A 24,746-nucleotide genomic window follows, 5' to 3' on the forward strand; every position below is an offset into this window, starting at 1 on the left:
TAGTAGAGACTTCCTCAAAGAAACCTTTCAGACCATACAAAATAAATTCCCCCTCTAATACTAATCCTCTAAGTACCATATCAAATGCTGAATCATATGTGGAGGAAGATGAAGTCTCAATAGCTGAAGAGCAAACATATGATGAAGAAGTAGTCGAGTTACAAGGAATGTGGGATTTTATCCTTCCTGATGAAGAAGCACAAGAAGCACTACCTCTTGCAACCAGGAGTAGAAGACCTATTGATTTGCCACAAACAAATTCAAAGCAGAAGGTATCAACTCTAGCTCCCAAAGACAAAACAATAAGTAAGAAATCTTTGTCTAAATCCACTCAAACTGCTCCTCAAACTAATTCTTCACCTTCAGCTAAAACCTTGTCAGTCTCTAATGAAATGGAATACAACATAGTGGAAGATATGAAAATACTAGGGCGAACATTACCTTTCACGAGCTTAGCAAGTTGAAACATCAACAAAAGTTATTGCTCAAAGATCTAAAAGAAGTCCCTACTTCTCTGTTTCCCGCTACTGTAATCTCGCAATGATCCAAATTTCAACAAGAACACAACAAACATATATAACCATAAATATAGAGATGCACATAAATAATACTTAATTTCATTAATGTAAAATACTGAAATATGCCTAGTAACAAAATGGAAATAAACTAGCTCAGGCGATGGTAGCTTATCCCTGAGAAGAGATGTGGAGGCTACACGCCTCTGAACTACCTTACAATGAGGCTCAAGGGCCTTTTTATCATTGAAAAATAAGAGAAAACCATAAACAATCAAAACCCTAACCCGAGGAGATGTAACACAAAGAGTTTATGGGCCTTGTTGGGGTTAGTTGGACACCCAACTTCCCGGGGTCGTGACTTGGTCATATTATCTCCGTTTGACACACATGATACCCTGTTGGAAAGATCTCTTCGAGGACTACGACAAAAAATACATTTTTAACAAAAAATAATTGGGGGTAGATTTCCAAAAAAACGTCGTTTAAGGCCTAAAAACGGCTCCGGAAGTTTAGGACCCCAAAATCTGCTAAAAATAGTAAACTGTGCTACAATTAAGGAAACTAAAAAAATGAATGAAACAATGGTGGGGGTCCAAGTGGAATTGGTGGGTGGCCACCAATATCCACCTAGATCATTCCTCCCCCCTTAGGAAGTAATGGTCCCCATTGCATTGAGTTCCTCCATGAGAAGAGGAAACTTCCACTGAACTTGGTCCCTGGTGAGCCACTTGCCTTGGTGAAGGAGTTGGCCTGCTTTGACAACTCGATATAGTTGGATATTTTGCTAGTGAGTGTGCTTGATCTGCGTGTCCATGATCCGATCAGTTACAGCTTGTTCCATGCAATCTGGATTTAACTCTGTTGGTGTGAGTTGTTTTGCAATGTCAGATGTGTCTAGTAATGGTGGAAAGTATAGTTGAAGGCAATCCACATTGAACATTGGGTGCAAGCCAAGGAATGGGGGAATGTTGAGCTCAAATGCATTGTCTCCCATAGCCTTGGTAATGGTGTAAGGGCCATATCGGATTGGTCCGAGTTTTCGATAGGCTTCGATAAAGCGCTTCTTTTGCAAATGCAACCAGACTTTGTCGCCCACCTGAAACTTGTGTGGCACCGGATGTTGATCATGTCACTGCTTGTACTTGGCATTTGATTTCTCTAGAATATCATGGACCTACTGGTGGATATGTTGGATGTGATCAATAAATTTGTTTGCCTTATCTATTTCGAACTGGACATGAGCTGAATCTACCTAAGTAGCTGCAAATGGCATGGCCACATCAATGGGACATAATGGCCGGAATTCCAAGCCCACTTGAAAAGGGTGTAGGCCAGTCGAGCTGTGGAGAGCTCGGTTATAGCTGTGCTGAACATAAGGGAGGCTCTCATCCCATGTGCATGGATGATTTGAGTTGTACATGCGCAAAATGTGTACGATCATCCTGTTGACAACCTCTATTTGGCCATCAATTTGGGGATGGAAGGTTGTGGAATTAGTGAGTTTGGTGTCCAGCATCGACCAGAGATTAGACCAAAATGTACTGAGGAACCTACTGTCCCAATCTGAGATGATAGACTGTGGGATCCCAAAGTGTACCCACACTCATTCAAAGAAGAGTTTTGCAGTGGCTTTTGCTGTGATATTATTCTTGCAAGCCGCCATAATGGCCATCTTCGAGAACCTGTCAATGACCACAAAAACACAGTCATTTCCATGCTTAGTAGAAGGAAGGCCCGGCATGTAATCCATGGAGATGGATTCCAAAGGTTGACTAGGGGTAGGCAGTGGTGTATAGAGGCCTTGCATCTTGATGGTCGGTTTGGCAATGGCGCAAGTAGTGCAGGACCTGATCTACTTCTCGACATCCTGTCGAAGATTCGGCCAATAGAAATACTTTTGCAGTACTGCCACCGTTTTCTCGACCCAAAAATGCCCAAAAACCCGACTGTAGTGTGCTTCCCAAATAATCTTGGCATGCTCAATTGAAGGAACACAAAGGTGACCCAGGTGGTATAACAGGTTATCCTAGAGGTGAAAATTTGGAACATGTTGACCCTCCAAGAGTGTTTAGTATGTGTGGCTGAATTTTGGGTCGCTTTTGTAGAGAAGTGGCCAATCAAAAGTCTCGTGCCCACAAGAGTTGAGCATGGTGGTTAATGCCATGATCGGTGGTCGAATGAGGCAATCTGCAACATTATTGGCGCTACCCATCTTGTACTTGATATTCAAATGGAACTGTTGCAGGTATGTGGACCAATTCTGATGGCGATCATTATGCAACTTCCCTTGCATCTGTATGAACTGCAGGGGCCGGTGGTCTGTGTGGATGATTGTTTCCTTCCCCAAAATGTAATGCTTCCATTGTCAGTAGGCCTACACAATGGAATACATCTCTTTATCATAAGTGGGATACTTTCTGACTGTGTCTGAAAGTGTCTCACTGTGATATGCCACTAGATGTCTGTGTTGAGTAAGGACTGCCCCAATAGCATAATCAGAGGCATCTGTCTTGATCTCAAATGTTGTTGTAAGGATGGTAATGCGAGCACTGGTGCCGAGCAGAGGTGATGTTTCAACTATGTGAATGCCTTCTGTTGAGATCCAGACCAAAATAATTTTGCTTTCGCTCCTCCCTTGGTGACTTGACTCAAGGGCCAAGTGATATGAGAAAATCCCAACATGAACCTGTGATAGAAATTGGCAAGACCCAGAAAGCTGCAAAGCTCTGTTAGAGTGGTTGGAGACAGCTAATCTTGAATGACTTGGATCTTGGTTGTATCCACATGCACCACCCGTTCATCAATAATGTATCCCAGATACTAAACTTGGGTCATGCCAAAAGTGCATTCTCCAAATTGGCACATAGCTTATGTTGCCACAGTGTTTGGAGAACCTGTCATATGTGATGGAGGTGTTGTTCTCAACTCTAGCTGAAGATCAGGATGTCATCCAAGTATACCACTATAAATGAGTTGGTGAATGGCCGCAAGATGTCATCCATCAACCTCATGAAGGTTGCAGGAGCATTCATCAACCCAAAAGGCATAACCAACCATTTGAAAAGGCCCTCCTTGGCTTTGAAGGCAGTGTTCCGCACATCGAAGGGTTCGATTGGAACCTGGTGATATCCTGACTTCAAGTCGATGTTGCTAAAATATTCCCCCCCTTCAGTTGGTCCAGAAGGTCATCAATTTGTAGGATTGGGTAACTATTCCGGACAGTGATCTTGTTCAACACCCGATAGTCAATACATAGTCTCCAAGTCCCATCCTTCTTCTGTACCAACACGATCAGTCTCCCACGGGGCGATGAAATCGGTCGGATGTGACCTTGCTGCAACAGCTCCTGAATCTGCCTCTTGATTTTGTCGTTCTCTAGAATGGAGTGCCGATAGATTGGTCCATTAGGCAATAGTGCACCTGGGGTCAGATCGATGCAGTTTTTGATGTGGCAGTGCAGAGGAACCCCTACGGGGGAGGTGAAGACGTCATCGTACTCCTCCATGACCTTGTCCATCTGTAGTTGTTGTGCGGAAGGGCCCTGTCTAGAGGTTGTGGCCACCATCTTCTTCTTTCCCTAAGGGTGTATCATAAGGAAAACAAATTTCTTGGTTTTGGAAATGAGCTTACTGCATTGTTTTGTAGTAACCAAAGAGATGGTGGTAGGCGATGCTACCTCTGGTATCCTGTACAACTTATTTCCCAAAGTAACAATAACAACACGAGGCCTTGATTCATACACAACATGTCGCTTCCACAAGTATTGTTGGCCTAATAATACATCACAAACACCAAGGGGAGCAACGTCACATAATACCTCATCCGTGAAGCGCTTGATGTTGTATGGAAGGCGACACTGTTGGCTCACGTGAAGATCCCGTCCTTGGTGAAGCCACCTGATGGTGTATGGTTGGGGATGTGTTGTGGTCGGTAAGCCTAGCCGCTTCACGACCTTTGCTGAAATGAGGTTCTTTTGGATCCCGCTATTGACAATGAACTGTAGCAGGGAACCCTTTACCCACATCTGGGAGTGGAAGAGGTGCTCCTCCTCCTCTGGATCTTCGGGTTCCTCCTTTTTGATCTTCATGGTGGCAATGGTGGCATTGGGCTCCACATCAATAATATGCTTCCCTTGGTCATTCCCCTTGTCGGGTTCTGACTCAGAGTCAGAACATGCATCTGATTCCAAAGCCTTTAGCTCTGCCACCAGTGACTACTTGGCCTAACACTCACTTGTATTGTGAGTGGAGATCTTATGGAACTCACACCACTTTCCCGTGTCCTTCTTTGGCTTTCCGGTGTTTTTCTTTGCTTGCGGCTTTTGCGGGTTGTCCTGGGCCACCCCACCTTCACTTTGTCCTTTGTTATTTAGTTTGGGGGCACCTTTCCCTTGCTTTAGATTCACAGATCCAAAGTTTCACTTCTTCTGTTTAAACTTTTTCTTGATCTTGACAGCATATCAGTACGTCGTGCTGAGCGAGGAGATGTCCCAGAAATCCATCTCGTCCTAGATGTCCCTATGTAGGATGTCATGGTATTTGAGTACCAAATGCTGCTTAGTATCCTTGATACCTAACTTTGTGTGAAGGGTATGAAAAATATTGGTAAACTCTGGCACGTCTTGGTCCCTTCCCTGTCGTAGCGTGGTCCACTTATTGTATTTATCCTCATAGCTTCCAACAGGGTAGTACTGCTCCTTGATGGCATCTCGGAATGAATTCCAAGTGGGTGCGGCTGAAAACAGTGAGGTAATACTTTTATCCTTCTGCTCACAATAGGTTTCCCACAAGTCCTTGACTTGAGGGGCAACTTTGAGAAGAGTGAAAGTAATTTTTTCCCGTCCGGAAAAATCATGAATAGAAAAATACCCTTCTAGAAGATTTAATCATTTATCTACAGCGTCTGCATCTATCTGACCCTCAAATGTGGGAATGTCAAAGTTAACTTGTACCTTAAAGGGTGTGGAACTTCTAAAGTAGCTGCTCGAAGTAGATTTGTTGCCCCTGGGTAGCCGCTGAAGGATCTGGGCAAAGTTGTCCATCATCGCGTTCCTTTGTCGCTCGAGGGCCTCTTCGAGCAAGATTTTGATAGGATCTCCTGCCCCCTCATCTTTATTTTCATCCGCCATGGGAGGCTGTCTGGATTTGCAAGGCTGGTCTTGCAAAGCTTCGACCAGTTCAAGCCCTAACTCCTTATATATCGACCTCGTTGGGGACATGCAGAGAAAAACAGAGAAAGAGCAGACTCCTATGATACCACTGATTCAGATTTAAATAGGAACACAAAAAATTATAGATATAACCATAAATACAAAGATGCAAGAGAAATAATACTTCATTTCATTAATGTAAAACACTGAAATATTCCTAGTAACAGAAATGGAAATAAACTAGCTCGAGCGATGGTAGCTTATCCCTGAGCAGAGATGTAGCGGCTACATGCCTCTGAACTTCCTTACAATGAGGCTCAAGGGCCTTTTTATTATTGAACAATAAGAGCAAACCCTAAACAACCAAAACCCTAACCTAAGGAGATGTAACACCAAGAGTTCATGGGCCCCGTTGGGGTTAGTTGGACAACCAACTTCTCGGGGTCATGACTTGGTCATATTATCTCCGTTTGATGCGCATGATACCCCATTGGAAAGATCTCTCTGAGGAATACGATGGAAAAGGTGATTTTATTATAGATTCATTGGCGGTAGATTGCCAAAAAAACGTCATTTAGGGCCTCAAAACGACTCTAGAAGTTTAGGACCCAAAAAATTGCTAAAAATAGTCAATTATGCTACAATTAAGGAAATTGAAAAACTAAAAGAAACAATGGTGGGGGTCCAAGTGGAATTGGCGGGTCGCCACCAATATCCACCTGGATCATGCAAGATGGCCAAGAAATGGGAAGACCTCCTAATACCTCATTAGTTAGGATTGGTCCTACTGATATTGCTCTAATAGGAGGAAGATCCAAATCCCATACTCCCCCATTCCTGTTGAATTTTAAAATTTTCAACAAGAATCTACACAACTATTTAGTTGATTCTAGAGCCTCATCTAACATTCTACCACGAACAGTTTGTACGAAATTGAATGTTGAGCCCCAAAAATCTACTATGCGCATTGTGTAGTTAGACTGATCCTAAGTCGAAGTTATAGGAGAGATCAATCAAGTCACTATCAAACTCTCACCAAACCCTAAAGTGTGTCAAGCCATTGACATTCTTGTGGCTGATATCCCTGAGTTCTACATTTTAATCCTTAGCAAAGACTGGTCAGAAAAGCTTCATGGCTATATTGCAACTGATTGGTCCCACATGTGGCTTCCCTATAATGGCAGGCCAAATCAGATAAGGGTTGACTAGGAAAAACATCAAAATTATATCGTTACAAAGCTAGAGGAAGAAAATGAGCCACTCACATATAGCAACAATTTCATCTGAAACTACTCAGTTGAAGCATTTCTGGGAAATTTTAATGCAAATACGTCACCCTTCTTGGAAAATTATGTTATACCGTAAGTTGAAATTTTTTCTCAAATAGATACTTCTAAGTGTATAAATTTTGTAGATAAACATGTAGTTAGCTCATTATTTTGGAAATTATTTTTTTACGGATCCAAATCTAACGATGGAGCCGGAGTAGGATGCATATTAGTTAGCCCAAAAGGAGAAAAAAATATGCTAGCATGCAGGCTTGAATTCGAATGCACAAACAACATTGCCAAATATGAAGCATTGGTTCAAGGGTTGTATAAGGCTATCGACCTTAATATAAAACACCTTCAAGTGTTTGGAGATTTGGAAATTGTGATAAAACAGGTAAGAAATACTATACACTGTTTGTCTGGACATTTGAAACATTATCAATCATTAGTCCAAGACCTCACTTCTCACTTTACAACGTTTAATATTTCCCCTATCCCAAGACTCCAAAATGCAAGTGCCGATCTTTTGGCTAATGTTGCATCCAAGCTCATTCCACCAGAAGATTATAGCCCCAATCACTTTTCTATTGAATTGATTTTTAGGCCTTCTATTCTTGACAATATCACCAATTGGCGAGTCTTTAATAATGATCTGGATATCATAAGTTTTCTAACATATTAAGGCTCTTATGACGACAAAATAATAGATGAAGATCAACATGACTCATAGCTTAAGCAAGAAACAACTATGAATTCCATACCTAAGTCTGTGGTTAAGTTGGAGGACTTATATGATGTCAAGGACAGATTCAAAAAACTCACTAATTCAAAAATCCAAAGTTCAACTTTGAGATTTGAATTAGTTAATCTTGGAACCAACCTTAAACCTCAAAATATCAATCTAGGACTTGGTCTTACACCTGATGAAAAATCAGCCTTCATTCGTTTGTTGAAGAAATACAAGAATGTCTTTGCTTGGAACTATGAAGACCTTAAGACATATGACACTTCTATAATTCAACATACCATCCCCATGATATCTGATGAAAAACCCGTGCAACAAAAGCTAAGGAAAATCCCCCAGAATTTAGAAAATCATATCAAATCTGAATTGAATATGTTTCTCAAAGCCAAAATTATCTTTTCTGTTAGGCACGCAAGGTGGGTTTCCAACCTTGTTCCTGTCAGAAAAAAGAACGATGATATTCAAATATGTATAGACTTTCACAATCTTAACAAAGCTTGTTAGAAGGACAACTTCCCATTACCTCCTATGGAACAAATACTACAATCAGTTGCAGGCTCAGAACTAATGTCTTTTCTGGATGGATTATTAGGTTATAATAAGATTATAATACATCCAGATGACCGGCTAAATACTACTTTTCAAACCAAATGGGGCACCTATGCCTATCAAAAGATGACATTTGGGTTAATCAATGCTAGTTCCACATTTCAGAGAGCCATGGACATAGCTTTCAAAGGCTTGGTTAATAAATCAATAGTAATATATTTAGATGATATAACTGTGTACTCAAAAAGGGCGATAATCATTTAAAGGATTTAAAACAAATCTTTGAGCATTGTCAGAGGTATGGAATTTCTCTCAATCCCAAGAAATCTTTCTTTGCTCTGAGTGAAGGAAAGCTCCTTCGATTTATTGTATCCAAAGAAGGGATTCACATTGATCCTGATAGGATAATAGAAATTTCTGGAATCCCTTTACCTCATAACAAGAAATCCATGCAATCTTTCCTAGGTCAGATAAATTTTGTTAAAAGATTTGTCCCTGAATTTTCACGAATTGTTTTACCTCTCCAATCTATGATTAAGAAAAATTCTCTTTTTAAATGGGGACATACTAAGCATGAAGCCTTTGATCTGATTAAACAAGAAATCTTGAACTCTTCCTCACTAGCAACCCCTATTTTTTCTAATCATTTCATTTCATATACCTTTGCTTCTGAGAAATCATATGCATCTATATTAACACAGGTCAATGATGATAAAACCGAAACACTGATTTCTTTCTTTAGCTCCAATTTGCAAGGGGTTGAATTAAACTACTCAGATGTTGAAAAACAAGCTTTCGTTGTTTTCAAATCAATAAATCATTTTAGGCCCTTTCTCCTCAAAACCCACACCAAGGTAGTAGTTCCGTTCTCAATAGTGAGAAATCTGTTAATACAAAGAGATGTAGGTGAGAAAAGGGCAAATTGGGTAACAACACAGCAAGAATATGACATTGAGATTAGACCAACCAAAATTATAAAAGGTCAAGGTTTTTGCATAATGTTAGCAGGAGCATCCAACTTACCAGCACTACAAGATTCAAGTGATGATATACAAGTATATGAGGTAAGCCTCAACGACACTGAATCCAAATATGCTGATATCATTTTTATTTGAAAAATGGATATGCCCCTATGCAACTAAGTTACAAAAGAAAAAGGGCTTTGAGGTTAAAAGCTAGACAATATCAAATCATCAATAATGTGTTGTTTAGAATAAATTATGATTCTGTTTTGCTTAGGTCTCTTGAAAAATCTGAGGCAGAAAAGGTTTTGTAGGAACTCCATGATGGATAGACTGGCGAACATTTTGGAGGGAACACAACCGCACATAAAATCCTGCATGTTGGCTATTATTGAACAAACTTATTTAAAGATGCACACGATTATGTAAGGAAATGTAAAGTTTGTCAAAAAAATGTTGGGAGACAGAGGAAACACGTATTACCATTGCAACCAGTCAACATTGAACAAGCATTTGAACAATGGGGACTGGACATAATAGGTGAGATCATTCCTCACTCTTCAAAGCAACATAAATCTATCCTTACAACAACTTATTACTTCACAAAGTGGGTGGAATCAATTCCCCTTAAGGTAGCCAATTATGAAAACATCATTGAATTTATTGATCAATTTATTATTACCATATTTGGTCTGCCACTTGCCCTCATGTTTGATAATGCATCTTATTTTACATGCAATGCTATGACAAAATTTGCTCTTAAAAGAGGTTTTAAACTTAAATACTCTGCTAACTATTATACTCAGGGAAATGGCTTGGCTGAATCTACAAACAAAAATCTCATAAGAATTATCAAACGAACCGTTGATCAAAGCTAGAAAAACTGGCACAAATATTTAATATTTGCTCTATGGGAATATCGAATAACACAGAAGGCCTCAATAGTCACTTCTCCTTTTAATTTGGTCTATGGGAAAGAAGTTGTCCTCCCTACAAATGTAGCTATTCCCTCTCTAGCCCTAGTTCAATTTATTGAAGAAACCCCTTCCTCTTCTATGCAAGTGAGACAATCACAAATCCTTAAGCTCGAAGAAGAAAGGGAAAATGCCAAAATCACACATGCACATCATCAACAGTTAGTCAAATCTTCTTTTGATGCAAATTCTGTAAGTTCAAAATCCTTTCAGCTCGAAGACTTGGTATTGAAATGGGATAAATCACATGAGGAAAAAGGTAAGCATACCAAATTCCAAAGAATATGGCTTGGACCAGTTTAGATTGTGGAACAAATAGGCCCATCAACCTTTTTATTGCAAGATTTATCATGCAAGAGAGATTCTTTGCCTGTTAATGGGCAGATCCTGAAGAAATATTTTTCATAGAAGATAATATATTCTATTCATTGTATATTATTGTTTTTACTTTTTAGGAAAATAAAATTTAAGTAGCATTTACTTTTGGCCTTTATAATAATAGTCTCTTTTACATTTTGACTTTTCGCTTGTATAAGTAGAAATTTTTAAGAAGATGATTTTTACATTTGAAACATACGCTATGTTCTATCTCTCTAAAATTTCTTGTCCTCTACCAAAATTAGTTGCCCTTTGGTAAAACTCAACTTTGTAAAAGAACATTTGTTCTACCATCAATTAGGAAAAGTATCTATAACAAAGTAAGAATTCTCTACAGAGAAGCATCTTTAACTCTATAATTGTCATCCAGAAACCCTTAAGGAGTCAATGATTCTCCCCATCTAGTGAGCTTTCACTTTTTAGAGTGTAATTCTAAAATACACTTAAACTTAAAGTATAAGAGGTCTCATCAAGAGTCGACTTACCATGATCATAGGGAAGTAACAAGCTGGCATTACCAATATTCCATACCAAAACAGGGTAATGGCTTGAGATTATGATTAATCAAAAGACAAGGGGTCTCATCATGAGCCAACTTGTTCAGTTAAAGTTACAACCAGTGAATAACATTGTCAATTTTGGCCACCAAACAAAGACAATGACCTTTGAGAAGAAAAATGAAAATTTTAAGAAAAAAGAATTGTTTAGAAAAGAATAGGAAAGCAAGTAAGTATATGAATATGAATTTATCTTTAAAAAATACACTCTTACCTAGATGGGAAACTGGATCATTGCTAGTTAAAAGGTAGCCCTGTCAAGGCTATGGATGCTTGCTGGCAGCAGAGGCTCTACCTATGACCACTGACTACATCTAAAAGCTAATTTGCGAGAGTCTCCTATTTTTATCTGTAAAACCAAGTAATGGCTGATGTAGACAAAGCAATTTTCATATTGAAGAGGATAATCAAATGGATGATAATTAAGTAGATTTTGTTTTTTTTTTTTATTAAGAGAAATGTTACTGATCTCATATTTAAGGTATTTTTATTTTCTAAACTACCTTTATTTTGGAAGTTTTTAGAAAATTCAAAAAACAGTCAGAGATAACTAGTTCTTCTAGTGAATCGCCAATTGTTGTGCTATTCAACAACCCCCTCCCCCCCATTTATTAATATAATAGCTAATATTATATTAATAAATGGGGACCCTTGATAAAATCCTTCCAAAAAACAAATTTAGCATTTAGACAATTTCTTTTAAATTTTTGGAATAAAGCAAGATATCAAGCCAAAACCCTTTGAAAGCTAGCAAATACTCGCCTTTTCGCATACCGCTAGACCAAGTGTGTCAAGAGCCTTGTTAACAAGAAAAACTCATGAAAAGTGATCAAAAGGAATCACTGTGCTTAACCTAAATATCATTAGGCTTTTTCATTTAAAACTAAAGCCTAAGGCACTTCCTATTAAAACAAAATCCTGTATCACATATCATCATTCACAAATAGCGCACTCTCACGAAGCATGTTGAAACATGAAAAATGTGATATTGCAATGAGACGGTCAACCTTATCGCATCACGTCAGAAACACTTAATAAAGGTCTCAAATCTTATGAACTGCGCGATGTTGTGAAATGCGATAAAAGCCCGAACCCGATTAAAGCCTATGTCATAAAGTAGAACTTAAGTCCGCCGCGCAACAAAAAAATGATTTATAAGGTAAAAATTCCATCAAACAAGCTACACTTTAAAGAACACACCGCTTATCCCGCATCTCGCATCCTGTAGGAACCTAAGGAACTCTAAGAACGTGCACAATCAATTATGCGAGAATGTGATTTGTGATATTGCATTGCAATTGCAAAATTGACATTCTCGCAAACTAAAGCTTGCCACCTTAAAAAATTTCCTTCCCATTTTATGATGTGGAACATTAATGAGCAATAAAGGTAGCGATAAGGAACCATTAGTGGATATTTAGTATGGGTTAATGGCATTTATGTTGAAAAGCAGTTGGATGTGATACGATATCTTTTCATCTGCGTTTAATTAAAAATCCTTACTTGTCACCTTTTCAAGGTTATTTGTATCATTCATGCTCATTTCATTCTCGCTTGCATCTATCTAATATCTTCCGCTTTGCTCCATTTCAGGAAAAATCTGCAAGAAGAGTCGGTAGAAGCAATGGAAAAGAGGGGAAAGGCAGCTGCGTCTGAAAAGTCAGAAATGATCCCTCTTTTCTCTGATACTACATGCAATAGAGACAAAGGAAATTAAAGTTAGGAGGCTATGTATGATTTTTTAGAAGAGGAAAAACCAAGGACACTGGTAGCAAAGGCCACAACCGATGCTCATGTTTCCTCTGACGCCTCCTACTTCAAGACAACGTGCTCATTCCTACACCGCATAACCGCAAGACTGAAGATAATCCCATACACAGATATGGTCAAGTGGATAATTGATGTGGTGGAAGTCTCAGACAGAGAATTCAAGAATCACAAGTGAGAGGTTATGGGATCTTTTTTAGAAGACAGCCTACAGCTAATGTACCATTTACGAGAGCCACAAAAGCTCTACAATAAACAGTTAATCGAGCAATTTTATAAGGAGAATGAAGACCCGAAAGATGTCACGCGGGCCTGGAAAACAAGAAAAGGAAAGCTCAAACGGGCTAATACGGGTATGCATTCTACGACATCTATCTCTCCTCCTTATAGTTTTGCAGCAACCATGCTATGTAGATTGTTCAGTAAATCCGATAGCACCAAATTTTCCTTGAGATGGCTTCCATTAATAGACGCAGCTGTGAACGCAATAATAAAGAATGGGGCTCAAATTTTGTTTGATAATTTGGAAAAAGACATTATGAAATATAGGAGAAAGAGAACTCCCTCTTTAAGGGTTTATCCCCCATTTTTCATGAGCGCTTTTGTAATGAACGCAATCTATTTTAGTTCCAAATTTCCCATTATGGGATGGAAGTGGATCGCATATGACCCGCTTCTTATCCAATTGTACCATAATATTTTGTGGGAGTCTTAGTTTCACCCCCATTTTTATAAGATTTGTCAAGGAGTTATGCTACCCATCCATAAACAAGTCTACAACACAATCGCCCCTAGGTTTTCAAAAGAAGCTGAAGTGGATATCTTACCTGTAGCTAGATGGTTTGGGGAGGAAACATTTACCTATATCAGAGTATTTGGGAGCATTGCTTCACCGCATGTTCTCCCATACTATGTCCCCGACAAGTTAATGGCCAGGGAGATAGCCTACCAAATGGCAGGGGATGGTGGGTTGAGCAAAGGATTGAAAGAGCAGAAGAAGGCCATTTGGCCTACATTTCCATTGCAATGTGGTGCATTTGCGCTACATGATTTTGGACATGCATGCAAAGAAGTAGAGATCATGAAGTCTCTGAAATTAGCTACAATCCTGGGAAGGTAGTATGACCCAAATGGCACTGCTAAGGACTTCACTACTATGGTGAAATTAAAACCATTCACCCATGAGGAGGACGCCTTTGATGACCTCTTCCTACAAAAAGAAACATTTTCAGAAGTGACGCATATGGCATCACTACTTTTTGCCCTAGATGATGTTGAAGCTTTCCATGTGTATAGAAAGAGGAGATTATTGAAGGTCCCATTGGACCTATTGCAGATTGAATCAATAAGGGAGCCAACTCCCAATGTAAGCTTGGAGGATAGCTCCAAACAAAATTCCAAAGAAGAAACCCAAGATGTTGGCATTATGGCACAGGTTTGGAGCTATGGCACAGGTGTTGTCCTTGATGGCAACTCTCTTTGGTAACAGATCTCAGTTCAGGCTTTCAGAATGAAGGAAAAGACATATACGCAGGTTCATCTAGGCGAAGTCACGTATACACGCAGGTTAGACGTTTCAAAGGTGCGTGTGCATATACACGCACTTTCATGCAAGGAAAAGCGCGTATATGTTGGAGAACTTACCTTTGGTCCGTGGTAGTTAGTCCTTGGTACTTGAACCTATGATTTTGGACCATGATACCTCGTCAGACGTGTTGATCCCAAGTATTGGGTCCGTGGTATTGGTTTATTATGGTTTTGGACTGTGGTATTGTGGAAGGCCTAAAACTATAAAAGAGGAAGGAGATCATGTGGCAAGGTATCATCTAAATTATTATTGAATATCTGATAAAGTGTGAGATCTGAAATACTGGTGATTAGCGTTGTGGAGCAGATCTGGATCTGAATGAAGGAGGAACCTTAGCGCAAAGAAGGATAAGTTCTATTGATGGGTCAAAATCTCTTGGCTTGAATGATAATATCTTTGCATGATTTTGATCTGTTATATATGGCGCATGCGTGATCTATAAATCTGATAATCTGGGTTAATCAGTGTCTGAATATTTGAAAGAGTGAATTATCTTTTGTAGATCTGTACGCAGGTTCAGTGAAGCGAAGGCACGTATATACGCTGGTTCAGTGAAAGAAAACAACGTATATGCAGGATGTTCTATACGCAGAAGCGTATATACGCAGGTTTAATTAGTTGAAGTAGCGTATATCATCTGAATTTGAAAAAGGGAATATTTGACTTGATAATACTGATTCACCCCCCCCCCTCTCAGTATTATTTCCAACACAAGAAAGATCTACTCATGAATCAGAGCACTCGGAATGGAGGAGGCAATAAAAACAAAGAGTTCAAAAAGGACACAGCTGGAACTAAAGAGGAAATAGTCGAGAAAACCACAACAAAGAAACAGGCAGAAGTTCACTCTACATACACTCAGTTAGAAAAAACCCCAATTATTGATTTGGAAAAGGAATGGGAACATTTCAATAAGAAGCTTCACACAGATGAACAAACATCTGAGATACAGACTCCCAAGCAAGCACAACACAAGTCAACTCAAGAAACAACAATAGAGACAACTGTAGGCACTCAGGATGTTGAGATCATTCCTGCCACCCCCACTTCAGAAATTATTTTGATAATTGAGAAATTCCTCCACTGGATGTATTTTACAGTCCTACCCACAAACCTGTCGTCAAGAGATAGAGGAAGAAAATGAAGTTAGACGCTGCAGCTGTTACAACTCCTGATAATGAACCAATGGAAATTGTATGGAAGGACTCGCCCATGGACCCATCTAAAAATCTCGTAAGATTGTCACAATTCGCAAGAGCCTATGCTACCACAACTATTAACAAAGCAACAAAGGTCCAAATGTTGCTTAAAGAAAAGGAACGAAGAATTTTGATGTTGGAACAACAATTGGCTAAGGTGAAATCCAATCAACAAGCAGAATTACAAGTAGCCCAGCTCCAACAAGAATTTGAACAGATGCGAATACAACATCAGGCCAGCCTAGCAGAAAGAGATGCACAGATACAAGCTATGACATATAAGTATAAAGACAATCCACAAATCGATGAGTTCATAAAATAAGCACTCAGTCTTAACTCCCAACTAATGCAGCAGAAGGAAGTTCTTTGCCAAAAAATCTCGCAAATAAGTCCTTATTGTGAGATCAATGATAAGTTAACAAGCCAAATTGTCGACATGAGACTTGAGTATCACGAAATCCATAAAAAGATTTTTGACTTTATCACCTAGAAAGAATCAAAAGAAGGGAGAAAGGCTGATCTTCCAAAACTGGAGGAATCGCATAAAGACATCTTGTTCATAGATTGGGATTCTCGGCTCAAGCAAGCAGAAAGGACAACAACAATCGTAGCACCAACAACAAACATCATAATAGAATCCATCAACAAAAATATACTTGGCACTAACCTGGTTATAGAAAGAATACCAAGTTTTCTTCCAAATGTCAAACAATTAGAGTAATGGTGGAGATAGGCACCAAAGGAAAAAGAGGAGGTGATTGGACAGGTGAGAAAGCTAAACTGGGAAGCGTACTGGAAGTTCTTGGTAAAACCATACAGCCAGTGGATGACCTTGAGATTCTTAACAACCTCCACATAAAAAATGCTTCCAATGCTAATAGACGCTACATTTGTTGGGCAGTTAAAATCTGCGATCGACCAACCGACACAACTCAAGCCTATGACAAATATTTGCGATCTCAAAGATCGAATGCAAAGGAGTTAGTCACTTATTTTATTTTTTTTTAGTTTTATTTTCGCATGATGTGAGGTAGGTCGTTTAAAGCTCCTCATCTATTTTGTAATAATCTATTTTAGGACCTATAGTTTAGTATTTAAACCCCTCTCATGCAGTTAGAGAGGGGTCCAGAAATTTTATCACAAACATTCTTCGAGACATTGCACTTCTGTACTTCTGAGGAGGTTTTGATGGAAAGAATGGAACATGATCTATTTTCTCTTAAATATCTAGCATGCTCTACTAAAATGCACTTTTGTACTCTTATAATATGTTGGATTGATTGAAATTTGGTCAATATTGTTGAAGCACATGAGCAAGACTCGTCATATATGTTACTTTTATCTTATGATCTTGTTTTATTTATGTATTAGGAAATACTTATTCTTTTAATTGTTTTATGTGTGAAAGTATGAATTATAGTTTAGCATTATTGCACTTTTGTATGATGTTGGCTTTGAATTTATTCTGAATATATGAACGATTTATATGTGATATATCTTTCACAATTGTTTTGGCTAACTATTTATCCAAAACAATTATTGTTAAACGATTTCATTTCTTATTGCATTTGAATGATCTATATTACCAATTGTTGTAGGAAATTATTGTAGATCGCATATTATATTGAATTCCCAGGTATATTTATATTTAAATAATGTTTAAAATATGATATATGCATGTGTTTAGTAGTTTAGATTATATTACACTTAGCTTAATCATTCCCCCATTACGTCATATATCACCCTCAACACTATCAAAATCTCTTCTGGGAAACTGGTCCCATTATCCCCAGTCGGAGCCACTACACCAGATAGAAAAGGAGATGCTAACCAAGGTTTGGACTAGGTGGTTTTCCCCCATGTTGTAGCAACGATTTTTGGGGCTTCAACATGAAGGCCATCTGGCCCTTTATGGTTCATCAAATTTATTTGTTGCCGACCGACAAGCTCCGCAGGGTTTGACCCCATGAACTCTCATCTTCACAACAAACGACTGACTAATCAAGATACAAGCAATTATTATTAAACCATAGACCAACCGCTCTATTTAATGAGCATTAAAGGGACAGTTGGGGTTAATGGGCAGGCCGACATGCACACCTGACTGACTCGAACCTTGGTTTCTAGCACCCATGTGATCGTTGGTGGGGTACTTGGAGGGGGTGCGGGCGCGTGGCAACTTGCTCGCAGCGGCCCAGGCCATATGTAAACAATGGAACCAGAGGCGTTAGAGTTGTGAAGGGCATGTGGTCTATGATCCATGACCCTCAGTCTCATGCACCCATGCAACCAACGACATGATAGTTGGAGGGGTATGAACCATAATTTTTTTTAATTAAAATGCTCCAAACTCCTACACCGCTGGATGGAACTTGTGACCTGCAGAGTTCCAACCTAGAACCCAACCAATTCAGATGAAACACTTTTGTTTCCCAATTTGCAGAGACAAGCACTTTTGCAAAGTAGTTTACATGAAGTTTGAAGAAATAGGCCTATCTTACTCATTTTTAAACCCTTTTGAGCTCAAGAAGAGCCAAAACAAGGGTTTTTAGGAATTTTCAACACAATGAAAATGCTACTTTTGCATATTGAAGCTTATATGATGATGTATTGAGAATTTAAGAACAGAATAAGAAAACCCACCATTGGAAGCTGAACTTGGAGACGTATCCCCGGAGGGGTGAACTCCGTTATCAATTTGCTGTGTTTGATGCTGCATGTTTTTCCATTTTTTACTATTAAAATTTAGCAAAATTTACTTGAGTTTGTGTAGTTTTTCAATCATGATCCATTTCCTAAAAGACATAAACTAGCCTGCATATAATTTTATGAAAACTTCACTTTTTAATTTTAGATCAAGAGATCAGTCCACACAGTTGCAATAATAGAAACAACACAGAGGTAGGAGGAAGGTTGTGCGAATTGGCTAGCTATAGAGAGAAAGGTGCAGTTCCAGCCAGAGAAACTCTAGTGCAAAATTTTCAACATTGTGAGATTAGAGTAGTGCAGTGGAAGCACATATTTGTTCAACTACAACATGTAGCAGGTGAATCAAATTAGTTATGTAGCATGGTGGACAATGATTTTCAGAGGAGTTTCTTCACAAATATTTCTAGTTCCTCAGTGACAAAGGGAGATCTATTTACAAAGGAAGGATGTAGTTTCTCTAGGAGTGTGAGTCGATTGAGGCAGAGGGATTGGCTGTGGCAAAGAGGTACTTTTCTAGTCATATTGATTTACAGAGGAGAAGCAGTTCCTAGTTTGTGGCTTGATTTTCCAGTGGATCCCATGGTTATTGTCCAACATTGAGATTTTTCCTTAAATTATTGGTACACAGATGAGGAGGTTGTTTCAGGGTCTCATAGGGAGGCTGAATTGATTTAGAGGGGTTAAGTTGCTTCTAGGAGGTCAAATCAACTAGCATAAGTGAAGGAATAAATTTACTATAGGTTTGCTAATTCATCGCAACTAGTTGTATCACAGATGTCAGACACCAACAACGTGGATTAGTTCGGCTACAACATGTTCCCACATATTAGCATGATGTAGATATACTCACGAAGGCTTTGGGTAAGACAAAGTTTATCTTCTTCAAGGATAAGATGGGAGTAGTGGATAACACATTCTTTGCTAAGAGGGAGTGTTATTTTTTGGTAGCAACGAACATATGTTCTAGTCTCTATGGTTTATAAGAGGCTCAGGAACAAGACATCTCCAACCCAAAAAAAAATTGACGAGAAAAGCCTTAGAAACACCTCAATTAGATTAATTAAGCTTATACTTAAATATTTATAAGTCTAACTTAGGAAAAATGGTTAATTAAATCATATTAATTGAGGGAGTTCGATTTTTATCTAGATACTTCCGAAAAAGTTAATTGATGGAGCCTGAGATGATCATAGCCATAAATTGAGATGTGATCGTCACTGTTGGTTGCCCAACAAAATATTATAAGAGTAGGGTTGATGGGGTTGGAGAGACACAGTTGAGTAGTTCGACTACCCAATTGCATTGATTTAGAAAGGACATAGTTGAATCTAGGGAGAGAGCCAGCAGTTGAGTTTAAATAGAGATTTGGGAGCAAGATTCCAAAGGATATTTCTAAAGGTTTTCTAGTGTCCGAGAGATAAGAAAACGGAGGCCAGATTATCTAAAGAGGAGGTCGAAACAACTAGTGTAAGTAGCCAGTTTTACAATGCGAGTGGTTGAGGAGCTCATTTTAGTGAGCCAGAGCTGGATCTATCTTTCAGAGGTAGAGTCAGTGGGTCTAAAGCAGGTAAGGAGGCATTACGACTTGTAGGAGGAAGATTCTAGAGGCTGTATGATCAAGGGAATTTGGAAAATGCTAAAAAATGAAAGTTCTCAAAATCTCCCAAAGCTAGCGCCAAGTTATAGAGCTCGTCATTCTGATTCCAACGATGCTTGAATCACCTCAATTCGACATCGTATGAGGAAGTTATGATGTTATGAATTTTTGACCAAATAGTAAAAAAGTCAACTTGCAAGGTTGACTATGCATGGTATGTTTGTTGACATGGAAGTGCATACATTGACATGGCAGGGATGACTAGGTGGACAAATAGGAAGGTGGGCGAATCACATGAAGCCATGTGTCAGTTGACGTCATCGATGATGATGCGTATGGTGCTTGAGGTGGCCCAATCATAGGTCACCACATGGGCTAATCATAGGGAAACACATGGACCTATGAGAGGCTGCCAAGTGGCCTCAAATCTCGCGCCAAAATTTATGTGGGCTAAAATGACCTCCACAATAATCGAACCTATAAACTCTTGACAACGAAACTAATGCCTTACTGGTGCACCACATGTGGTTCTTAATAAAAAATGATGGCTCGATTCTATTTGAAGTGATATGACCCAATGGTTTGGAGTAATGGGTGGCATGGAGGGCATGGTTATGTGGCATTAATATGACCGATGATGAAGGATCCAGACAAGGACACAATGGAAATGCTGATAGTCCCTAGTTACATGACGCACGATGTGACCACAATGGAACCAGAGGGTAGGGAGTATGGTGGGCACGTAGCCTATGGTTTGCGACCCATGGTTATATGTTATGCATGCATAGGAAGTGGGGGGGCTGGGGATAGGCATGTAGAACCACCACCCACGCCCATGGCCCATGTCCATATAAATTCGGTTAAACTGATGGCGAGTAAAGAGGAGGGGCCAACACCCCAATAAAAAAGCTATTTAATATATAAACAATGAATGTGCCATTGCAGCTGACCCTGAAGGATCAAAGTCGAGACCTCCAGGTTCCAAACCAACAAACCCACCAATAGCCCACGGGCCTATTTGTTAAACAAATAATGAAGGATTTTGGTTTTGTTGTAGAGTTTTGCAGACAAAATGGTAAACTATGGGTATTTTTCTCATTTTTAGGCTTTTTTGAGCACCACAAGAGCCTAGATAAGGGTTTTTAAGCATTTTGGACAACATGGGAGTGTTATTTTTACAAGTTTAGTCTTGTATTTTGATTTAATTAGCATTTGAGCATCTTAATAAAGTGGTCACCATCGGAAGCTAGACCTGAAGACGTAGCCCAAGATGGGTGAACTCCATTATCAATTTGTAATTGTCTTATGTTGCATTTTTGTCTTCATTTTACGTTAAAATTTCTTCAAATTAACTTATGTTTGTTTACTTTCTAAATTTCGATCCGTTTCCTAAAGGGACATAAAATAGCTTGCAGGTTGATCAATAAAACGTAATTTTTGGATCAGTTTGATATAATAACATGGTTTTGTGAAGTTCTTACCAAATTTGCAAGGTTTTTGAATGTTCACAAGGTCTAGGCTTAAGAAAGGAGAGGGAGTACTTGAAGAACGTAATCCACAAATTGGCACAAGAAGACTGTTTGTGCTCAAATTATCCCGTTAACTGAGGAAATTCTGAGACCACATCATTGAGGATCCTAAATCCTCCTGCTTTAGGTGACAAGGGCTGACCTCCATTTCACCATAGGGGGTATTCCTTGGTGATAATCAAAATTGAATATTTGTTGTAAACATAATGTAAATTAAATAGATTTTCTAATTAACAAATAAATAGGCTAGATTATTGAATAAAGATGATTTTAAATAGAATAATGCTTCTTGGGAAAAAGACATGGTAGGTACATAACTCAAGAAAAATTAATAAATTAAAAATTCATTAATGACAAATGAGGTAAATTAATATATATAATAATTCACAAAGGTTAGTGAGAAATAAAAATTTAAATTTTAAAAAAAGAGAGAAATTAAAGCACACTGGTGTTAAATACATCTAATTGAAATATGTGGTTTAAATAACATTACATCAAGTATTATTACTATTTACCCTGCATACAATTAGAATAATTTAATTTAATAATTTCAAATAATAAATATTAGAGAAACATTAAATTAAATGTAGTGTGTGAAACATTAGACAATCTGAATAAGTCAAATAATGGCTAATAATTTCACGTTTTCCACTGAAGGAAAATAGTGAATATAAGAATAAAATAAAAAAGGATATAAAATTCAAACTGGTTTTTATGACTTTTGAATTTACAGTGCACATAGCCCTAAATATCATGTACTCGTGGAATTAAACATGCAACTAGTAAACTCAAAATATCATTTTAAAACCATAAATATCAAGTATTCCAAAATATTTAAAATCATTTAATGTGTTCGAGAATAATGCATAATCAAGTTAAGCCACCATTATGGAACAACGAACCAATGCATAGAATTGAAATTAAATATAACACACTAGAAGAAAATAAAAGATAAATTATAATATCATAAATAAAACCTCTATGTCACAATGAAGGAGACCATTTGCAGCATGTACAAGATGGTTGTAATAGTTAAATTCTTCTTCCTCAAAGCTACCATCCTCCAACTTGCCAAAAAGCTCTGCCCAAAAAGTCCCAGAACAATCTTTTACATCTTCTTTTAAATCTCTGGAAGTTCATTCATTTAGTTCTTGCAACTTCCCGAATGAAAGTACATTAATAACAATTATTTTGATTAAATGTAATACATATTCCATTATTTAAATGAATTTCCACTCAAATCCTTCACATTAAAAATCCTTTAAATAACATCTCCCGCATTAAAAGAAAATATAAATTAATTTTAAAATATAAAACATTATAATAAATGAAATTAAAATATAACTCACCCTTTCATAATGTTCTCCTCATAATAATATCTCACGTATATTATTAATGAAATTCAATTTTTACCTTAGGTGAGACCCAGTAAAATTTTCCCACTACATAAAACATTAGGTCATAAATTATGTATTTAATGTGAACATATTTTCTAGAAATGCAAGATAAAATCCAAAATATTATGTAATTTTTTCTTTTAAATGCTTGCATTTCTACAAAACAAAATCTGTCATGAAATCTCAATGCTCCACCCTTGCTAAATTGATGCCTGCACATTCTTCATCCAACCCATTTGAAACAAAATTCTGAATTTAAAATAAAACAATTCCGAAATATATAAATCTTAAATTTAATTATATATTCCATATTTATATCTTAACATATAATGAAATGATATTTTAATGTCCACAAGACTAAAAATAGTCTATGGGAATATTAGTTCCCTGTTTTTTTTCTTTTGCAATTCAATCATTTTATTGTTTAAATTGATGATGAGCTGACCCAACTTTCCAACAATCTCCTCAATGAAAAGGCAATGCCAAGAAACTGATGCTAGCATATTCCCATAACTTTCTCTGATGTCTTTGAATGCATCACATTCCAAAATGAAATGTTTTTCTGATTCCACTGCCCCAGAAGTGCAAAATGTACACACCCGTTCTTCCCAAGCTTCTTTAGGCCTTTTTCATCATCTTGTTTCACACCGAAGTTGATGCGCGTTGGTCCTGAATTGAGCAATAAGAACCTTTGCCCTCCACAGAGTGCTAGCTCCAATGAACTCTTTTTGTTGTAGATCACACGTAGGGTTGAATTCCTCAATGTAGAACTTCTTTTTTCTACCCATCTCTTTTCCCCATACCCATTTACTAAACTTCTCCATAACAAAATCATTTAGCTCCTTGCTATTTGTGGGACATACATTGAGGTAGATATTCCATTTTTTCATCCATATGTAGTTTTGTTTCATCCATGCTTTCTTTCTTTCACACATGCCTTCATTGAAGATAACATTAGGCCATCTACCTACTCTCATTTGATCAATTCTTTTTAGATATCTTATGAGCCGCACCATAGAAATTGCTTCGATGGGAGTTGCTCCTATTTCACTCAACATTATCTCTTTTTTTGCTAAAGCAAGAGACGTGCCTTCTTATCATTAAATCACATAAAATTTACAATATGAACAAACTCCTTCACACTATTGGTCACAGGCCAAATAAAAGTGCAAATCTAAAGCCTAACCCTCCGTTTCACAAAATTACCCTCCCAACCCTTTTTGCATCCAACCACAAAAAATCATCGGGCAGCTCAAGTGCTATGAGCCCTCCCCATGTGAAACCACATATACAAAACCCTGCCCAACTTTCCAACGCTGTCGTTCGATCTTTTTTTGATCTAACAGCCGAGCTATCTCTCGCACCAAGGAGAGGTAAGCAGATTAACCCTCGGGCCCCACCAAACTGCTCGTTCGATCCAGAGCGTTGATTTACCTTGCTCCATCGGACGGCTGAGCCGAAAATCGCACGCCCAAAGTCGTCGACCTTTAGGGAGCGGGGAGAGTGGTTTTTGGACCGGGCCCTCCTCCACGTGTCATGCTCTCTATGGCATCGCTGCCAAAAATCTGAAACCACTTTTAACATGAAAGCGGTGCGATCGCTTCGAAACCACTCCAGTGGCGGTTTTGACTTCAGCCACTGAAAAAATTGGGTGATGCGGAAGTTTTAGATGCTGCTTTCTTCGGTCAGGGAAACTCTGTCGCCCATCACTGAGAATATTCCTGATCGTGGTCAACTTTACCGCTAACCTTGGCTTACCTTCCATCGTGTACCTTTTTGTCCAACCTTGTGAAGCCTCTAACCGCTGTCCATTACTAGTTGGATTCTGTCATTTTGCTTCTATACTCTTCTTTGTCC

This window comes from Pinus tabuliformis, chromosome 3_2 (assembly GCF_031772625.1).
Source record: "Pinus tabuliformis cultivar Carrire ecotype Pingquan chromosome 3_2, CPIR1, whole genome shotgun sequence".
NCBI classification, from domain to species: Eukaryota; Viridiplantae; Streptophyta; class Pinopsida; order Pinales; family Pinaceae; genus Pinus; species Pinus tabuliformis.